Source organism: Sus scrofa, chromosome 8, assembly GCF_054392235.1.
Source record: "Sus scrofa isolate SSC_HxYL_T2T_F1_AM1 chromosome 8, Sscrofa_HxYL_maternal_Yorkshire_Landrace_v2.0, whole genome shotgun sequence".
Classification (NCBI taxonomy): domain Eukaryota; kingdom Metazoa; phylum Chordata; class Mammalia; order Artiodactyla; family Suidae; genus Sus; species Sus scrofa.
The window spans coordinates 10,165,937-10,182,218 of NC_139390.1; the positions used below are offsets into that span (position 1 = coordinate 10,165,937).

The 16,282-nt window shown below is 40.5% G+C and overlaps 2 long non-coding RNA genes across 4 annotated transcripts in view; one reads left to right on the forward strand and one right to left on the reverse strand.

Annotated features, from left to right (window-relative positions):
• Positions 1-16,282, reverse strand: part of LOC102158082 (uncharacterized) — a 383,658-nt gene that overhangs the window by 316,309 nt on the left and 51,067 nt on the right. The gene's annotated exons all lie outside the window — the stretch shown is intronic.
• Positions 8,813-16,282, forward strand: part of LOC146400308 (uncharacterized) — a 78,279-nt gene continuing 70,809 nt past the window's right edge. The window contains exon 1 of one of the 2 annotated variants that reach the window (XR_014812143.1): positions 8,813-9,158. This is a non-coding gene — a long non-coding RNA (uncharacterized LOC146400308). The remainder of the gene's footprint in view (positions 9,159-16,282) is intronic. The other variant, XR_014812144.1, reaches the window with a different exon arrangement.

Here is a 16,282-nt window from a genome sequence, read left to right on the forward strand (position 1 = left end):
CAGTAGGTAAACAGATAAGTAACTATGTACATTCTGGCAATAGGATGTTATTTGGCTCTGAAAAGAAATGAGCTATCAAACCAGGAAGAGGCATAAAGGAAACAAACACATATTACTAAGGGGAAGAAGCCAATCTCCAAATGCTACACACTGTATGATTCCAAATATATGAAATTCTGGAAAAAGCAAAACTATGGTGAGAGTGAAAAAAAAAATTCAACAAAGGCAAATACCATATGATATCACTTATAACTGGAATCTAATATCCAGCACAAATGAACATCTCCTCAGAAAAGAAAATCATAGGCTTGGAAAACAGACTTGTGGCTGCCTGATGGGAGGGGGAGGGAGTGGGAGGGATCTGGAGCTTGGGCTTATCAGACACAACCTAGAATAGATTTACAAGGAGATCCTGCTGAATAGCATTGAGAACTATGTCTAGATACTCATGTTGCAACAGAAGAAAGGGTGGGGGAAAAACTGTAATTGCAATGTATACATGTAAGGATAACCTGACCCCCTTGCTGTACAGTGGGAAAAGAAAAAAGAAAAAAAAAATTCATTGTTTACAGGGGTTGCAGGAGAATGGAGGGTGGGGATGAATAGGTAGAGGATTTTTGTATAGTGAAAATATTCTTCTGTGATACTGTGATGGTGGATATACATATCACTATACATTTGGTTAAACCCATGTATAACACCTAGAGTGAATCCACAGGTAAACTGTGGACTTGGAATGAGTTATGTGTCACTGTAGGTTCATCAATTGTAACAAATGTATCACTCTGGGGGATGTTGATAATGGGGTGGGCTATGCATGTGTGGGAGCAGGGGGGGGTTGTGCAAATTTTTTGAACCTTCTCATAAATTCGGGGTGACTGCTCCTCAAAGAAAGTCTTATGATGTTTTAATTAAAAATATTTTAAAAAAACATTCAGAAGATCTATGTGAAATAAAGTTTTCATTACAAGACTCTGGTAGCATTTAATTTACAAAGAGGAAGAAATTATAGGTGTATTTCCAAAACAAAATTGATCCTAGAACTTGTTCTAAGCAAAGCATTTTAGCTCCAAGATACAGGGAATGCATCTCAGGAAATGCTGCTATAGGAAATTGTCTAAGATATTTGTGACATCTTGAAGACTGAAGACTCATTGAAAGGGAGGTCATTTATGCAGAAGAAAAGGTCACTTCCTTATTAACATCTAAGAGATTATTAAGGGCTTACCATGTTCCAGGTATTGTGTAAAGGTTATATGTATGTATAAATTTTACACTATCCCCATGAGTTGGGTACTATTTGTATTTTACTAATGAGAAAAGAGGGGAACCAAGAGCTGAAGTAATTTGCCCAAGCATTGCCTTCTCCAGGAAGAGCTCACTAATGACCCTACCATCACTGTACTAGTCTCAAGAAGTGCTGAGCCCTTCTCAGGCTGTGACCCAGGACAGAGGGTACTTTCACCCTCTACGTACAGCTGAGGCAGGATTCAAAGGTTCCAAGGGTTTACCAAAGAAAATCTATCATCAGTGAAATGCACCTTCTAAATACCCTGGCTTGTTTAAACAGCTTTGGGGGTCAGAACCACAGATCCTAGTACATTCATTTACTAGATTTATGACCTTGGAAAAGCCATTTAATTCCTCTAAGCCTCAATGTTCTTATCTGTAAAATCAGAATAACAACAGCATGTATTGATGCTACTGATCATTTAAAGTTGCTATGAGATCACTCACTGACCAGAATGCCTGGATGTAGTAAGTGTTAAATCAGCAAGAGTCATCATTACTATTAGCATTCATCCAACCCCAAGTGACAGAACCTGTTATTAAACCCCACTACTAGAAAATAACCTTCCAGGTACTTAGATGCCTCAAGTGCAGGTCAAGAATGGAGGACAAGAACAAACTCATTGTCCCAGTCAACCACACACCCCATTTTTAGCTCCTGACTAAGGACGCACCCAGCCTAAAATGTTGATATGAGGAACATACCACAAGGGTTATGTTTAATCTTGACCATGGAGCCCCATGTATCCAGATGCTTCCACACTGGCCACACAGAGGAGAAGTAAATATATTGATACATGATAGACAGGTGGTTGGTTTCCACCTTAAATAAAAATCGGTTTTATTTATTAAGGTAGAGCCTCAAATAGCTACCAGTTAGTACAGATGTCATGATACTATATATAGAAAATCCTAAGGGTGCCAGCAAGAAACTACTAGAGCTCATCAATTAATCTGGTAAAGTTGCAGGATATAAAATTACTATACAGCAATCTGTTGCATGTCTATGCCAACAATAAAGTATCAGAAAGAAATATTAAGGAAACAGCTCCATTTACCATCCTGTCAAAAGGAATAAAATACCTATTAAGAAACTTACCTAAGGAGATAAAAGAACAGTACTCTGAAAAGCAAGACACTGATGAAGGAAACTGAAGACAAACAGATGGAATGATATACCCTGTTCTTGGTTTGGAACATGAATATTGTAAAAAGGACCATACTTTCCAAGTTACTTTACATGCAATCTATAGGTCATGTATTTTGATAGGGATCAAAATACTGATGGCTTTTTCATAGAACTAGAACAAATCTAAAATTTGTGCAGAAATACAAATACCCCAAATATCCAAAGCAATCGAGAAAGAACAGAGCTGGAGGAATCATGGTTCCTGGCTTTAGATTATACCACAAAGCTACAGTCATCAAAACAGCATGGTACTGGCACCAAAACAAACACATAGATCAATGGAACAGGAAAGAGAGTCCAGAAATAAACCCACATATTTATGGTCAATTAACCTACAACAAAGAAGGCAAGAATACATAATGAAAAAAAAGACAGTCTCTTCAATAAGTGGTGCTGGGGAAACTGGACACTGTGTGTCAAATAATGAAATTAGAACATTCTCTAACACCATATAAAAAAATAAACTCGAAATGTATTAAGCACTTAAATGTAAGACCAGATACTATAAAACTCCCAAAGGAAAATATAGACAAAATACTCTTTGACATAAACTGTACCAATATTTTTTGGATCCATCTCCCAAAGCAAATGAAATAAAAGCAATAATAAACAAATTGGGCCATTAAACTTAAAAGCTTTTGCAAAGAAAAGGAAACCACTGACAAAATGAAAATATATCCCACAGAATAGGAGAAAATATTTGCAAATGGCTGATAAAGAATTAATATCCAAAATACATAAGCAGCTCATAGAACTCAACTTCAAAAAAAAAAAAAAATCAAACGTCCCATTAAAAAATGGGCAAAAGAACTGAATAGACAATTTCCCAAAGAGGAAATGCAGATGGCCAATAGGCATATGAAAAGATGCTCAATATCATTAAGCTTGGGGGAAATGCAAATCAAAACCACAATGCGATGTAACTTCACACCTGTCAGATTGATTACCATCAAAAAGGGAAGTAATCTCAGTGGTTAATCGATCCGACTAAGAGCCATGAGGTTTTGAGTTTGATCCCTGGTCTTGCTCAGTGGGTTAAGGATCCAGTGTTGCTGTGAGTTGTGTGGTATGGGTTGCAGATGTGACTCGGATCCCGTGTTGTTGTGGCTGTGGCATAGGCCAGCAGCTATAGCTCTGATTGGACCCATAGCCTAGGAACCTCCATATGCCTCAGGAGTGGCCCTAGAAAAGGCAAAAAGATAAAAAAATACAGAAGTAACAGATGTTGGCAAAGATGTGGAGAAAAGGGAACCCTTGTACACTATTGGTGAAGGTAAATTGGTACAGCCACTGTGGAAAACAGTATGGAAATTTTTCAAAAAACTAAAAATATAATTACCGTATGACCCAGCAATTCCACCCCTGCATATATATCAGAAAAATATACAAATACTAATTCAAAGAGATATATTTACCCCAATGTCATATCAGTATTACTTATAATTACCAAGATATAGAAGAAACCTTGGTGTCCATCAACAGATTAATGGATAAAGAAGATACACACACACACACACACACACACACACACACACACACACACACAATGGAATACTACTCAACCACAAAAAAGAATGAAATTTTGCAATTTGCAGAAACATGGATGGACTTAGAGGGCATTATGCTCAGTGAAAAGTTCAAATACTGTATGATATCACTTATATGTAGAGTCTAAAAAACACAAACCAGTGATTATAACAGAAAAGAAGCAAACTCATTGACATAGAGAACAAACTAGTAATTACCAGGGGGGAAGAGGAAACAAAGCAGGGGAATGGTAGCTACAAACTCTTGGGTATAAGATAGGTTCAAGGATGTATTGTATAACATGGGAAATATAGCCAATATTTTGTAATAACTATAAATAGAGAGTAGCTTTAAAATTGTAAAAAAAATTTTTTAATGCAAATTATTAAATAAATAAAATTAATTTAAAAAATAAAAATAAATAAATAAATAAATAAATTTACCTGTATCATATAATAAAGGATTTGCAATTTCTCTTGGAATGCTGAAAGTTTAATCGGCTCCCTGGTAGCATAAGAGAACAAATGAAGAAATTCCTCTGGGGGGAAAAGCATGTAACTAGTGTCTTTCTGGCATGCTCCAGGCATGAAATCTCTATTTCTGCTTCTTTTACTTCACAACTGAAAGTAGACCAAGAAGGATGTTTCACTGAAGTCATTTCCAAAGAGTAAATCCACTGGCCAGTTTTGAGAGATATACAACAGATATCAAAAAAAAAAAAATCCTATAATTTTCAAGCTGTTATTAAAGCACCTGGAATTCTAGTTCAGGTAGTTCTCTTGACAAGACTTTCAAAGTAGATTAAGATCTCATTGTAAGAACTGAGTTTGGTACTGGGATGGCGGTGTGTTTAGAGAAGGCCAAAACTCAAATAAAATAATTGTTATCTTGGTGATTGCTAATGTTTCTTTATGTACAACATTTTGGCAACATAAGGTTTCTCCTTCATGCCATACATACTTACTGAAGAACAATTATATCTTTTTTTTTTTTTTTTTTTTTTTTTTTTGGTCTTTTTAGGGCCACATCCACGGCATACGAAGATTCCCAGGCTAAGGGTCGAACAGGAGCTATAGCTACTGTCCTATGCCACAGCCACAGCGGTGCAGGATCTGAGCTGCATCTGCAACCTACACCACAGCTCATGGCAACACCAGATCCTCAACCCACTGATTGGGGCCAGGGATCAAACACACGTCCTCATGGATATTAGTTGGGTTCATTAACCACTAAGCCATGACAGGGAACTCCTGAAGAGCAATTATGTGTTAGACAACAAAATAGAACAAATGTTCAGTTCCCACAGAGCTCACATTCCAGTTAGGAGGACAGAGTAAACAAAATAAGTAAATTATAAGTTACAAGATGATAAAGGTGAGAGAAGAATAAGTTACGGGACGGGGATAATGAGTGCTGGGTGCAGGGGGGGAAGGGAGGTGCAATTTCAAATAATGATCATAAAAGTCTTTAGAGTTCCCATCAGGGCACAGTGGAAATGAATCACTCAGTGGGTTAAGGATCCAGCATTGCCATGAGCTGTGGTGTAGGTCACAAATGTGGCTCGGATCTGATTGCAGTGGCTGTGATGTAGGCCGGTAGCTGCAGCTGTAGCTCCGATTGGACCCCTAGCCTGGGAACCTCCATATGCCATGGATGCAGTACTAAAAAGCAAAAAAAAAAAAAAAAAAAGAAAAGAAAGAAAGAAAGAAAAAGAAAAAGTCCTTGCTGATAAGGTGGCATTTGCAAGGATTTGATAAGGTAAGGATGCTTATCTTACAGCCATTATCACAATTAATCCATTCTAAAACTAGATATTGTGATTATCTCCATTTTATACATGTGGAAAGTAAAGCAGAGAGGCTAAATACAGCTCCAAGCAGTTCCCATTGTGTTCCAAAGGGTTAAGAAGCTGACATAGTGTCCTTGAGGATGCTAGTTCAATCCCTGGTCTCAGTCAGTGGGTTAAGGATCCAGCATTGCCACAACATATGGCATATGTCATAAATGTGACTTGGATATCATGTTGCTGTGGCTGTGGTATAGGCTGGCAGCTGTAGCTGCAATTCTTCCCCTAACCCCAGGAACTTCCATATGCCACAGGTGCAGCCATAAAAAGAAAAAAAATGTAGATATATATAGGACTCCAGGTCACAAATCTTAAAGCAGTGGCCAAAGCCAACATGTGAATCCTGGCAAATCTGGATTATTTGAAGGCCAGAACTCTTAACACCTTTGCAACAGTGCTTCTTAGAGACTAGAAAGTTGTTCCCCCCTTGTATCTAAGCTACTGTTCCTCAGCTTCAAACAGACCCTTCTGTATTCTCCCTTTGAGGGTGTGAGGGATGGGATTCTACAAACCACGGTTCTCCTTTGCCAGATGACTATGCTCATAGATTCTGCCAACCGGATCGAGAGATGCTAGAAGCCCTAGAAGGATCAACACCCCAGCAACACCACTTTACCATTGCACCAACTAACCTAAGTTACAGTTTCCAGCCCTATTTTGTGGTTCCAAAACCAGTGTGCAGAAAATTGGTGCTTTAGGGGAAGAAAAAGCCCTCTTTTTTAGCATTTGCCTATTTTTATGAATGGGTCACCTCAAGCTACTAAAGATTCAACTGGCTCCATAAATCTCTGGAAATTTAACAGCTGATTCTCCAAAGCCCCTGCCAGCCAATTCCAACACACCCCTGGCAGAACCAGACTCTCCACATCCCCACAGTGGTCTCAGAAGCACCCAGGCAACACCCTTCTCCAGCTCCTCAGGAATATCTTTCGCATTCTAACTCTTATTACAATGGCCCTCCACATCCATGTGGAAGGCCTCTAAGGATTCAATCAACTGGAGGTGGAAAATATTTAGAAAAAAAATTCCAGAAAGTTCCAAAAAAGCAAAAATTGAATTTGTCTCACCAGCAACTATTTGCATAGGATTTACATTGTATTTATAACTATTTACATAGCATTCACATTGTATTTACAACTATTTACATAGCATTTACATTGTATTCGGTATTATAAGTAATCTGGAGATGATTCAAAGTACACAGGAGAATGTGTGTAGGTGATATGCAAATATTATGCCATTTTATACAGGGGACTTGAGCATCCAGCATCTTGTCATCTATGGGGGTCCTGTGACAATTCCCCATGGGTACCCATTTTTGGATTTATGCTTCCTCACACTTGCTGTAGCTGCTACTTCTTGCCCTTACCATCTCTGGTATCTCAAGTTTTTCCATTTTGCTCTCTTAGCCCTCCAATATCTTCTTTAACCATTCCTCTATACTGGATGTCTGCTGTTCGCATAATTAATGTAATTACTGTTTACCTGCCTGGAACCTAATGAATGTTCTGCCAATTTCAGCCTTTCAAGGTTTGTTGTTTTTTTTTTAACAAATCTCCCCAATCAGATTATGCCCTTGCCTCAGTGCCTTTATTTTTTTTTAAATTTAATTTTATTGGAGTATAGTTGACTTACAGTGTTGTATTAGTTTCAAGTGTACAATAAAGTGACTCAGTCATACATATAAATATATCCAATTTTTTCCCATATAGGTTATTACAAACAATTGAATAGATTTTCCTGCGCACACTGCCTTTCAATTCATTGGGCCTTCTGCCTGAAATTCTATCCCCAATTCCTCAGTCCCATCAATTCCTTCTCAGAACTCAATCGCGGTCTATCTGCTGTACTATTCATTTTCTTCCCTGCACTGCAAGCATCTTGAAAACAAGGATTCTGCTTTCTTGTCTTTTCTGGTCCCTGTTTTTCCAAAGTGCTAAGCACAATTCCTGGAAGAGCACTGTATTAGAGAAACAGAGCCAGTAGGATGTAGGAGATACATGCATTATAAAGAATTGGCTTATACAATTGTGAAAGCTGGCAACTCCCAAGATTTGCAGGGTGAGGCGGCAAGTTGAAGACCCAGCAGAGTCAGTGGCTCCAGTCCAAAGGCTCTCAGGCTCAAGATACAGGAAAAGACAATGCTTCAGTTCAAGTCCAAAGGCTAGAAAAATTCTTTTATTTGGGAAATGGTCAGGCTTTATTTTTCCTAGTCAGGCCTTCAGCACATTAGATGAGGCTCCCCCACACTAGGGAGGGAAATCTTCTTCTTTCCTCGGGTTACTCATTTAAATGTTAATCTCACCCCAAAACACCCTCACAGACACACTGAGAATAATTTTTGATCAAACATCTGGGCACCCCCTTGGCCCAGTCAAGCTGACCCAAAATATTAACCATGTCAATCAAAAGTTCACTGTACAGTGGTTAAAAGTTTAGGTCTGGTACGAAGTGGGGTGGTATGACCAGAGTCACCTGGATTCAATCCTGAATCCACCCCTTTCTAGCTTATGTGACTCAAGGCAGGTGGCTGTATTTTTTGACCTTTGCTTCCTCATTTGTGAGGTGGAAATGGCCATGCCTCTCCTCAGAGCTACGGTGAGAATCGAAAGCACTCATGGTACATGCCTAACTCATTTTCTAGACCAGAGCAAACAATCAATGTGTGTTTGTTGAGTGCACCGTCACTGTCTGGAAGGGACTTGCACATGACACCCCAGTTGCTGGTTCATCGCACACTGCCTTCCTAGGTCTCCTAGTTGGTCTCCTAGATGGACATGCAATTATTTTTGACCAAGCCAGATTTCCGGAACCCCAGGCCAAAGGATGGTTTTTGGAATGATCTTTATTCTTTGGAGACCAGGAAACATTTACATCTAAAGGCAGGAACAATTCCTACCAGACAGGTGGGGCGGGGAAGGAACCTGATTCTCCACTTAGGACGGAGCCATCAAGGTCTTAGGAAACCACAGGCCTGAGAAAGGGTACACAGGCTTAATTTCTGATCAAAATAAGATAAAAGTTCTGCTGGGAATCTCACCAACAGCCCAACCTGAGTCAAAGGCTCTCAGTGCTGCTTTTGACCTTTCTGGTACCACAGAAAAAAGATCTACAAGCTCTCTCTTTGCTGTTCTCTTGACAGTGAGGGAAGAGGGTGGATTCCAGGCCCCTGGCTCTCTTCACCTCCAGTGGGGCAGGGACAAGTTCATTTCCTTCTGCGTGTGTTCCTCTCAGGAATTTCTGCTCATCCCTTTGGAAGCAGACCCAGGTCCAGTCAAGGCCCAGCCTCTCAGCCGTCCGGCTTTGGTGAGTAAATTGTCTTATTTTCCAGATCCTAAGTTCTTCCACTTGTCAAATAGGATAAATAATACATACTTCTCTAAGCTTTATTAACAAATGAAGTGCATGGAATTCCTGCCACGTCCCAGGCACAGGGAATGCCTTAACATCTCCAAGAGAAATAACTTCATGTCATCCATGGTGCTAACCTCAGAAAGGCCATCTGGAGATGCTCAGTAACTTTTGAATAAGGTGCCCAACCTTTTGCATGAGTACTATGTCCTGCAAATATTGCAACCAATCTTGGTTCTAAGAAACAAGAATCACCCTCTTCCCCTCCTTTTACAGATGAAGAAATCATAGCACAGAAAGGTTCAGTTACTTGTCCAAAGTCACACAGCTAGTAAGTGGCAGAATAAGGAAGTCTCCTCTAGACCCATGCTTTTGGCTACTTGTGAATAGTACCTTAGTAAGAGGACTCTATAAAAAGCCATCAGTGCTTTATAATTGAGTAATTTGCTGTGATTAGATGAAGGGACCTGCTACAATAAAGTCACTGCCTTGTAAGTTGGGTTGAGGCAGACTTTCTATAAAGAGAAACAGTGGCAGGAGGTGGGAATACCTGATATGAATACTTTGGGAAAGAGACAAGAGATCAGAAAACAGACAGAGCCCAGGATAGTCTCCCATCCCGGGTGCCCAGATCTCTTGTTCTGGACCACAGGATAATCAAGACACCTCAAGCCCATCTCCCTATCTTGGGGCAAAGGAGAAGTGGGTATGCCAGCAAACTGTGAGAAGGTTCCCTCCAGGAAGTCACAGGACTAGAGAGCCAGGACAAAAGAGGTGGCCAGCACACAGAAGGGGCTGCCTCGCACCAGCCATTTACAATTTAGCAGGCCAGTCTCCCCAGGCAGGATTGGGATCCTATCAAGGTTTGTGTATCTGGAACCAAAGAGAAAGACAAGGGTAGTAGAAGGAGCAGGAAACTGCACCCAGCCTCCCCAGACTTGGTTTAATCCTGTGTTTTTGTTTTTGTTTTTTCTTTGTCTTTGATTTGCCTCTGTATTTGGTATGTTTTATTTGTTTAATTCTGGTAAGTTCATCTATGCTTAAAGGAATTAGGAGAATGGGCTGGTGACCACGCATGGGTCAAAGTTTAAAGGGAAGAAAGCAATGTATGTCTACTAAGTCTGCCACCTGTGACGGTGGCAGCTGAATTATGAAGTAATGGCCAAGAGGAAAGGGTGAGTCTTTTAAATTAGCTGGTCTTCTACCATTGTAATATGCACACACTAAGTTACCAAGATATCTTGTTAAATCATGCACAGACTGATTCAGGAGGTCTGGGTTGGGCCTGAGACCCTGCATTGTTACCAAGTTCCCGGAGGATGCAGCTGCTCCCAGCTGGTCTGCAGATCATACCTAGAGCAGCAAAGTCTTAGAAAAGGGTCAGTCCCCTTAAGCACTGGAACACTAGATAGATATGTTTTCTGGAGGAAATGTAGAGGAGAAACATACCAGCATGCTGTTTCTGGGGGAAAATGCATCCCTTCAAATAAAACCTGAATGCTTCGGGGATTCTCACTGCAAAGAGAATGATTAGGAAGAAAGAGAAGCTGAGACATTTTCACTAACAAGTCTTAATTTCTTTTTCATAAAGTTTAGTGTGATTTTTGTTAGCAAAACCCCTGGTCTCCTGCCTTTCTATGGTGTCTGAAATTCCCACCATGAGGAAAAGCAACCATGTTTTACTAAGGCAGCATTTCCTTAAGAATGTCCCACTCTAAAACAGTCCTTCCAAGGTGTTAATTGATGCTACCCAAAAAGTGAGTGTTCTGTGATCATATTAACTTGGGAGGCATCGATTCAACAATAAAGTTGAACACCTTACTTCACTGTGGGAATCTTCAGAGTGTGTCCATTGTGATTGACTAAGAGAGGAACTCAACACGCAGCATTTCCTACCCTAGGTCGACTATTTAAACCTCTTCTTCTCGCTGGATCCCTCCTTCCCTTTCTTTACTAGCAATTAAATAAATACATCAATTAAGTCAAGGAAATGCTGTGGGTAAGGAGGTTCCTTTCTTGTTTCAGCAGAGATTTTTTTTTTTTTTTAATATGCGTGGCAGGGCAGTAAAATGAGCACTCAGATACTACTGATGTGGATATAAACTGGTATGACCCTCTTGCAGAATGCTTTGGAAGAATGAAGAAAAAATGATGAAAAGTATTTATAATCTTCTAAACAATATATTAACTTCTGTGACTCTTTTTTTCTTTCTTTCTTTCTTTTTTTTCTTTTTAATGGCTGTACCTGTGACATATGGAAGTTCCCTGGCTATGGATCTAATCAGAGCTGCAGCTGTCTGCTGATGCCACAGCCACAGCCACAGCAATGTCGGATGCAGAGCTGAGCCACTCCTGTGATCTATGCCGCAGCTCACCACAACCTCAGATTCTTAATCCACTGAACGAGGCAAGGGATTGAACCTGCATCCTCAGGGACACTGTGTTGGGTTCTTAACCCTCTGAGCCACAACAGGAATTTCTGTAAATCTATATTAGGATTTTTAAAATAACCCCCAATAGAAGGGTTTTCTCCTCACAAAACTATTTGTCATGCTGCAGCAAATAGACCAGAAAATCCTAAATGTCTTAAAATAAGGGAACACGGAAATTGTTTGTGATGGTGTAACTCAATGTGATACTATAAAGTCATTACAAATGTCGATGAATTAACACAAAAGTGTGCCTATGTTATTCTGGGAGAGGGATAGAAAATTCCAGATACAGCTCTTGACCCCTCCCTCTCTCCCTGACGTTTGCACATGACTAGTCCCTTCCCATGGAGCCTTGGAGGCTGCCTGCCCAGCCCTCAAATCCAAGGCTGGACTTGTGACTGTCACTGGCAATTACCACGATGACACTAATGCAGGTTCCATATGTAAGCCTCTCTCTTGCAAGCTTGCCAACATCCCACGTACAAGCCCAGGCTAGCCTCCTGGAGGATGAGAAGCCAAGTTTAGGAGAACTGTGAACCCCCAAACAAGTGATATTACCCACCAAGATCACCTGATGGCAGACCCATGAGCAAGCCCAGATAGATGAGACCAGGAATTTGAAGAACCTTCCAGACAATCCCTGGATTCATTAGCAATCAAAATGGTTCTTATTTTAATCCACTGAATTTTTTTTGGGGGGGGGGGCAATAGATAGCAGCTAGAGATGTAATGTAATAAGAAAAAAAAAAGGATATAAAATTGCATTAACTAATGGGAAATAATTATAAAATAATTAGGAGCAAGAGGAAATTGGTATACATGAAAATGTAATGAATTATAATTTTAGGGCAAGGAGCTTATTGAAATATTGATGTATTTTTCTTTATCTTTCTACCCTTCTGCATTTCCCAATTTTCCCAGATAAGTATGCATTATTGTCATAACATTTGCATATTATAAAAACAGTACCCTTAAAATAACAACTCAGGAGTCCTTTGTATCACTGGCATCTGCCAAATGCTTCAGAGTCTACACTAGTTTTAAGGAAAAGTATAGGTGTTCTGAAAATCATAAAATATTCTAGAACATGTAAGTGTCATAGTTTTTATTATGGTACATACTTTCATAATTGCCCAATGCTCTAACATGATGCAGCTCTTTCTGCTCTGAAATTGGTAGACTTTTTACATATTATGTTGATTTGAGTTAGGAATGTATTAACCCTAAAGAGCTATAAAAAGCTAAAAAAAGGCAACAACTTGAGCATTTGAGCCAACTTCTATATCACTAAATAACACATAATAACAAGAATGCCCACATCACCTCCCTGAACAGTACTGCAACTTCTCACGCTGCATAAAGCTGAGCTTTCATCTAGAATGCTAGCTTTGGAAACACAGTGAGTATGGAGCAATCCTTGAACTGTTTACAGGGACAGTAAAATGAGGAACACCTCCTCTCAGGATAAAAGCTGTTTTATGGTATATAAAGAAAGTCCCTCTTTGAAAACACAGCTAAAATTGAGACAGAGACTTTGTAGTTCAATAGCAACTTTAATCCAAGCATCTGAAAGCATTTTATTGACCTATACTTTTAATCTACACAACCGCCTGAGGGTAAGTAACAAGCTTTACTATTCCCATTTTACAGGTAGAAAAGCTGAGGCAGAGAGATACCAGAAAAGGATATGTATTAGTTAAATGTCTTTGGTTGCAAGCAACAGAAAACAGTTGGCCAATACAAACAAAATTATACAAATGTACATATATACACAGTATGACTATATATGTATAAATGTATACATATATATAATTATGATATATATGATATGGAAAAACACATGACTATGAAGAAAGGAAGTATGCAGCTCCAGAGCCCTAGGCCCCAGGAACCAAAGGAAAGCCTCTTTAGGGTGCTGGTGTCTAGATGAAGCAGCTACAGCCATTTCTCATTACTCCATTCAAAAGCCAAATTCTAAGACAGAATGCCTGACCACCCTAGCCTGGATCTCAGGCTAACCCTGTGGGTACTGCACATGGTTGAAGGGCAATTCCTAAAAGGAAGATTGAAAGAAAGATACATAAATGCACATATAAATACCCCCAAACCCAAGATAGTTCATACAACTTTCTGTCTCTGCCTCCCTGGCATTTGGAATACATTTTCTGGGTGGTTTTTTTTTTTTAATCACAAATTTAGTTCATTTATCCCCAAAGACCAGTTCAAGTAGTACAATATACCCTAGAAAATCTTCCCTGCTTCCCCATTTCAGGCTAAGTTCCCTTCCCTTTAGTGCTTCCCTCTACCTCAAGATATAACATGTTATGCTGAAATTCCTGATTATGTGTCCATCTGGTCTTCCTCATAGATTGCAAAGGAAAGTCCATGGCTTATCCACCGTAATAGTCTCAGCCCCAGGACTATAACCAGGGCTCCATACATGCTTACTGGGCTGACTCTTTCTCATTCCAGCTGATTCCTTTGCAAGGCTAGTCTTTGCAAGGCTGGTCTATTTTCTGTGTTCACAAGACATTGTCATTATGTAAAAGTATTCCTATATTACCCTTACTTATCAAAAAATTCAATCTTAGTCACCCCACACCATTCCATCTCTCTCATCTGGATCATATAAGAAGCCTAGAGCTTATAAGATCCATCCCAGGAAAATGGTGGAGAGGGAGTGGAGTGGTAAGGAGACTCCAGCCTTAGTTTTCATTTCCAGTCCATTGTGTTGCTGCATGTAAGTCCTTGCTCCACCAGAAAGTGGGTGGTTGTGCTAGCAGCCCTCTATCCTCTGCACCAGCTCAGCCACAGGGAACTTTGCCAGGGCTCTAGAGGCCCCTGCACCTAGCACCCAGGCACAGGCCACCATAACAGCCACCAATGCCTTTCAGTTGGAGTGGTTCACCGATCATTCCCACAGTCATGCCCTTGACCCTGTCCAAGGTACACTCCAGTAGATCTGTACCTTCAAATTAAAAAAAAAAAAAAAAAACCATGAGACTGAATTTGGGGACTTCTCACTTATTTTTTTCAGCCCTAAAACCCCAAAAGATATTAATTACAGCCTTCATTAAGAGTAAAGAAAATTCAAATCTCAGTAACACAGAAAAGAGGGACCTTTCTTTCATTTCCAGTGAATTTGAAGTAACATAAAAAAGAGACACAAGTATGTTTCTCAGTCACTCTGCTATGTCACACAGTATTTCTAACACCTACTATGTCACTTATGCTAATGGGGTCTTGTCCCATGAGAAGATCATTGCGTGGTTGAGAAATGGGATGGAAAACCAAAGGGAAGGACAGTGAGGGCTGAGCTAGAGGGAGGTCCAAGATGTGTAACAAAGGCACAGAGAAGGCACCTGGCTCAGGCTAGCACATCAGAAGAGGCGACTGCAGAGCCGAACCTTAGAAACTAGTAGAAGCTGGTCAGGTAAAGCACAGAGGCAGTGGGAGAGAAGTGGAGCTTTTTCCTTTCCATTTAAACTGTATAAACATCTTTCCTGTTGTTAAGTAGAGTTTAAAAGGAAGTCATTAAAGATCTTAAGGCTGAGGGTGACACAATGATGGGGCAGGCTGGAGGGAAGCCAAACCGGGGGCAGAAAGACCAGTTCTGAGACTCACTCTCCGCTTTCTTCCAGGATGAGCTGTCTGCTAATTATAACTTGCCCATGAAGCCACAGGCCCAGTAGCCTGTGATGACACAGCACGCAGGGATCCCGGCTTTGCTGGGATTCCTAATGAGCTTCATTTAAGAGACCTGGCTTCCCCAGTCTTTAATTCTTCGGCAAAACCCCAGAATTCACCTGAGGTCTTGGCCAGGGAGCGTCTGTGACCTGACCTCTGACCTGGGAGTGCCCCCTTCTCTGACAGTCTTCACAGGGTGGGGCCTAAGAGGGAGCAATTAGCTGAGAGGAAACAATCCCACGCAGGCATGCAGTTCCCCTTGGAGGAGAAGGCGTGTGCCAACCACAATGGTGCAGCCTAAGGAACTGTGGTGCTCCTTGACCTTGAAGGACTGGAGCTGGGCCTGGTGGGGAGGAGCAGAGAATGGGCACATGAGTTATGGTGGAGAGAAGGACTTGTTCGCATGGGGCTCGAGAAGGAGCTGCAGCAGATGGTGACGGCATCTTCTGCTTTCCCCCTTGTTTCCTGTAAGATTTTGAGCTAAGCCAGGAGTTACAAAAAGAACTGTATGGTGGCTTCTTATTAACGAGACTAGATAATTAGAGAAAAAAGAAAAACACTGCAGGAACAGGAATGGCCCAGGGAATCAGAACTCCAGGTTATTTTTTTTTTTTTAATTAATAAATGAAAAGTCAGGTTTTGTCTTTCCCCCAAAAAATGCAACTTGGTAACTGCACGGCGCCCCAGGAAGTGTACATGTGATCTGTGGATCCAAACTGGTCTGTGTTGGACTCGTGTTCTGCCACTCCTCAGCTACATAACTTTATAGCAAGTTGCCAAATCTCTCTGAGCCTTAACTTCTTTATCTATCAAATGGGTTTAAGCAATAGTACTAATGGCTCCCGCTATTGAACAATTAATGTGCCAGGCAATGGACATGACATCTTACTTACATCATCTCAAATAATTCCCATCCTTATTTGATAATAATATATTCATTTCAGGGTTAGTGGGAGGGTT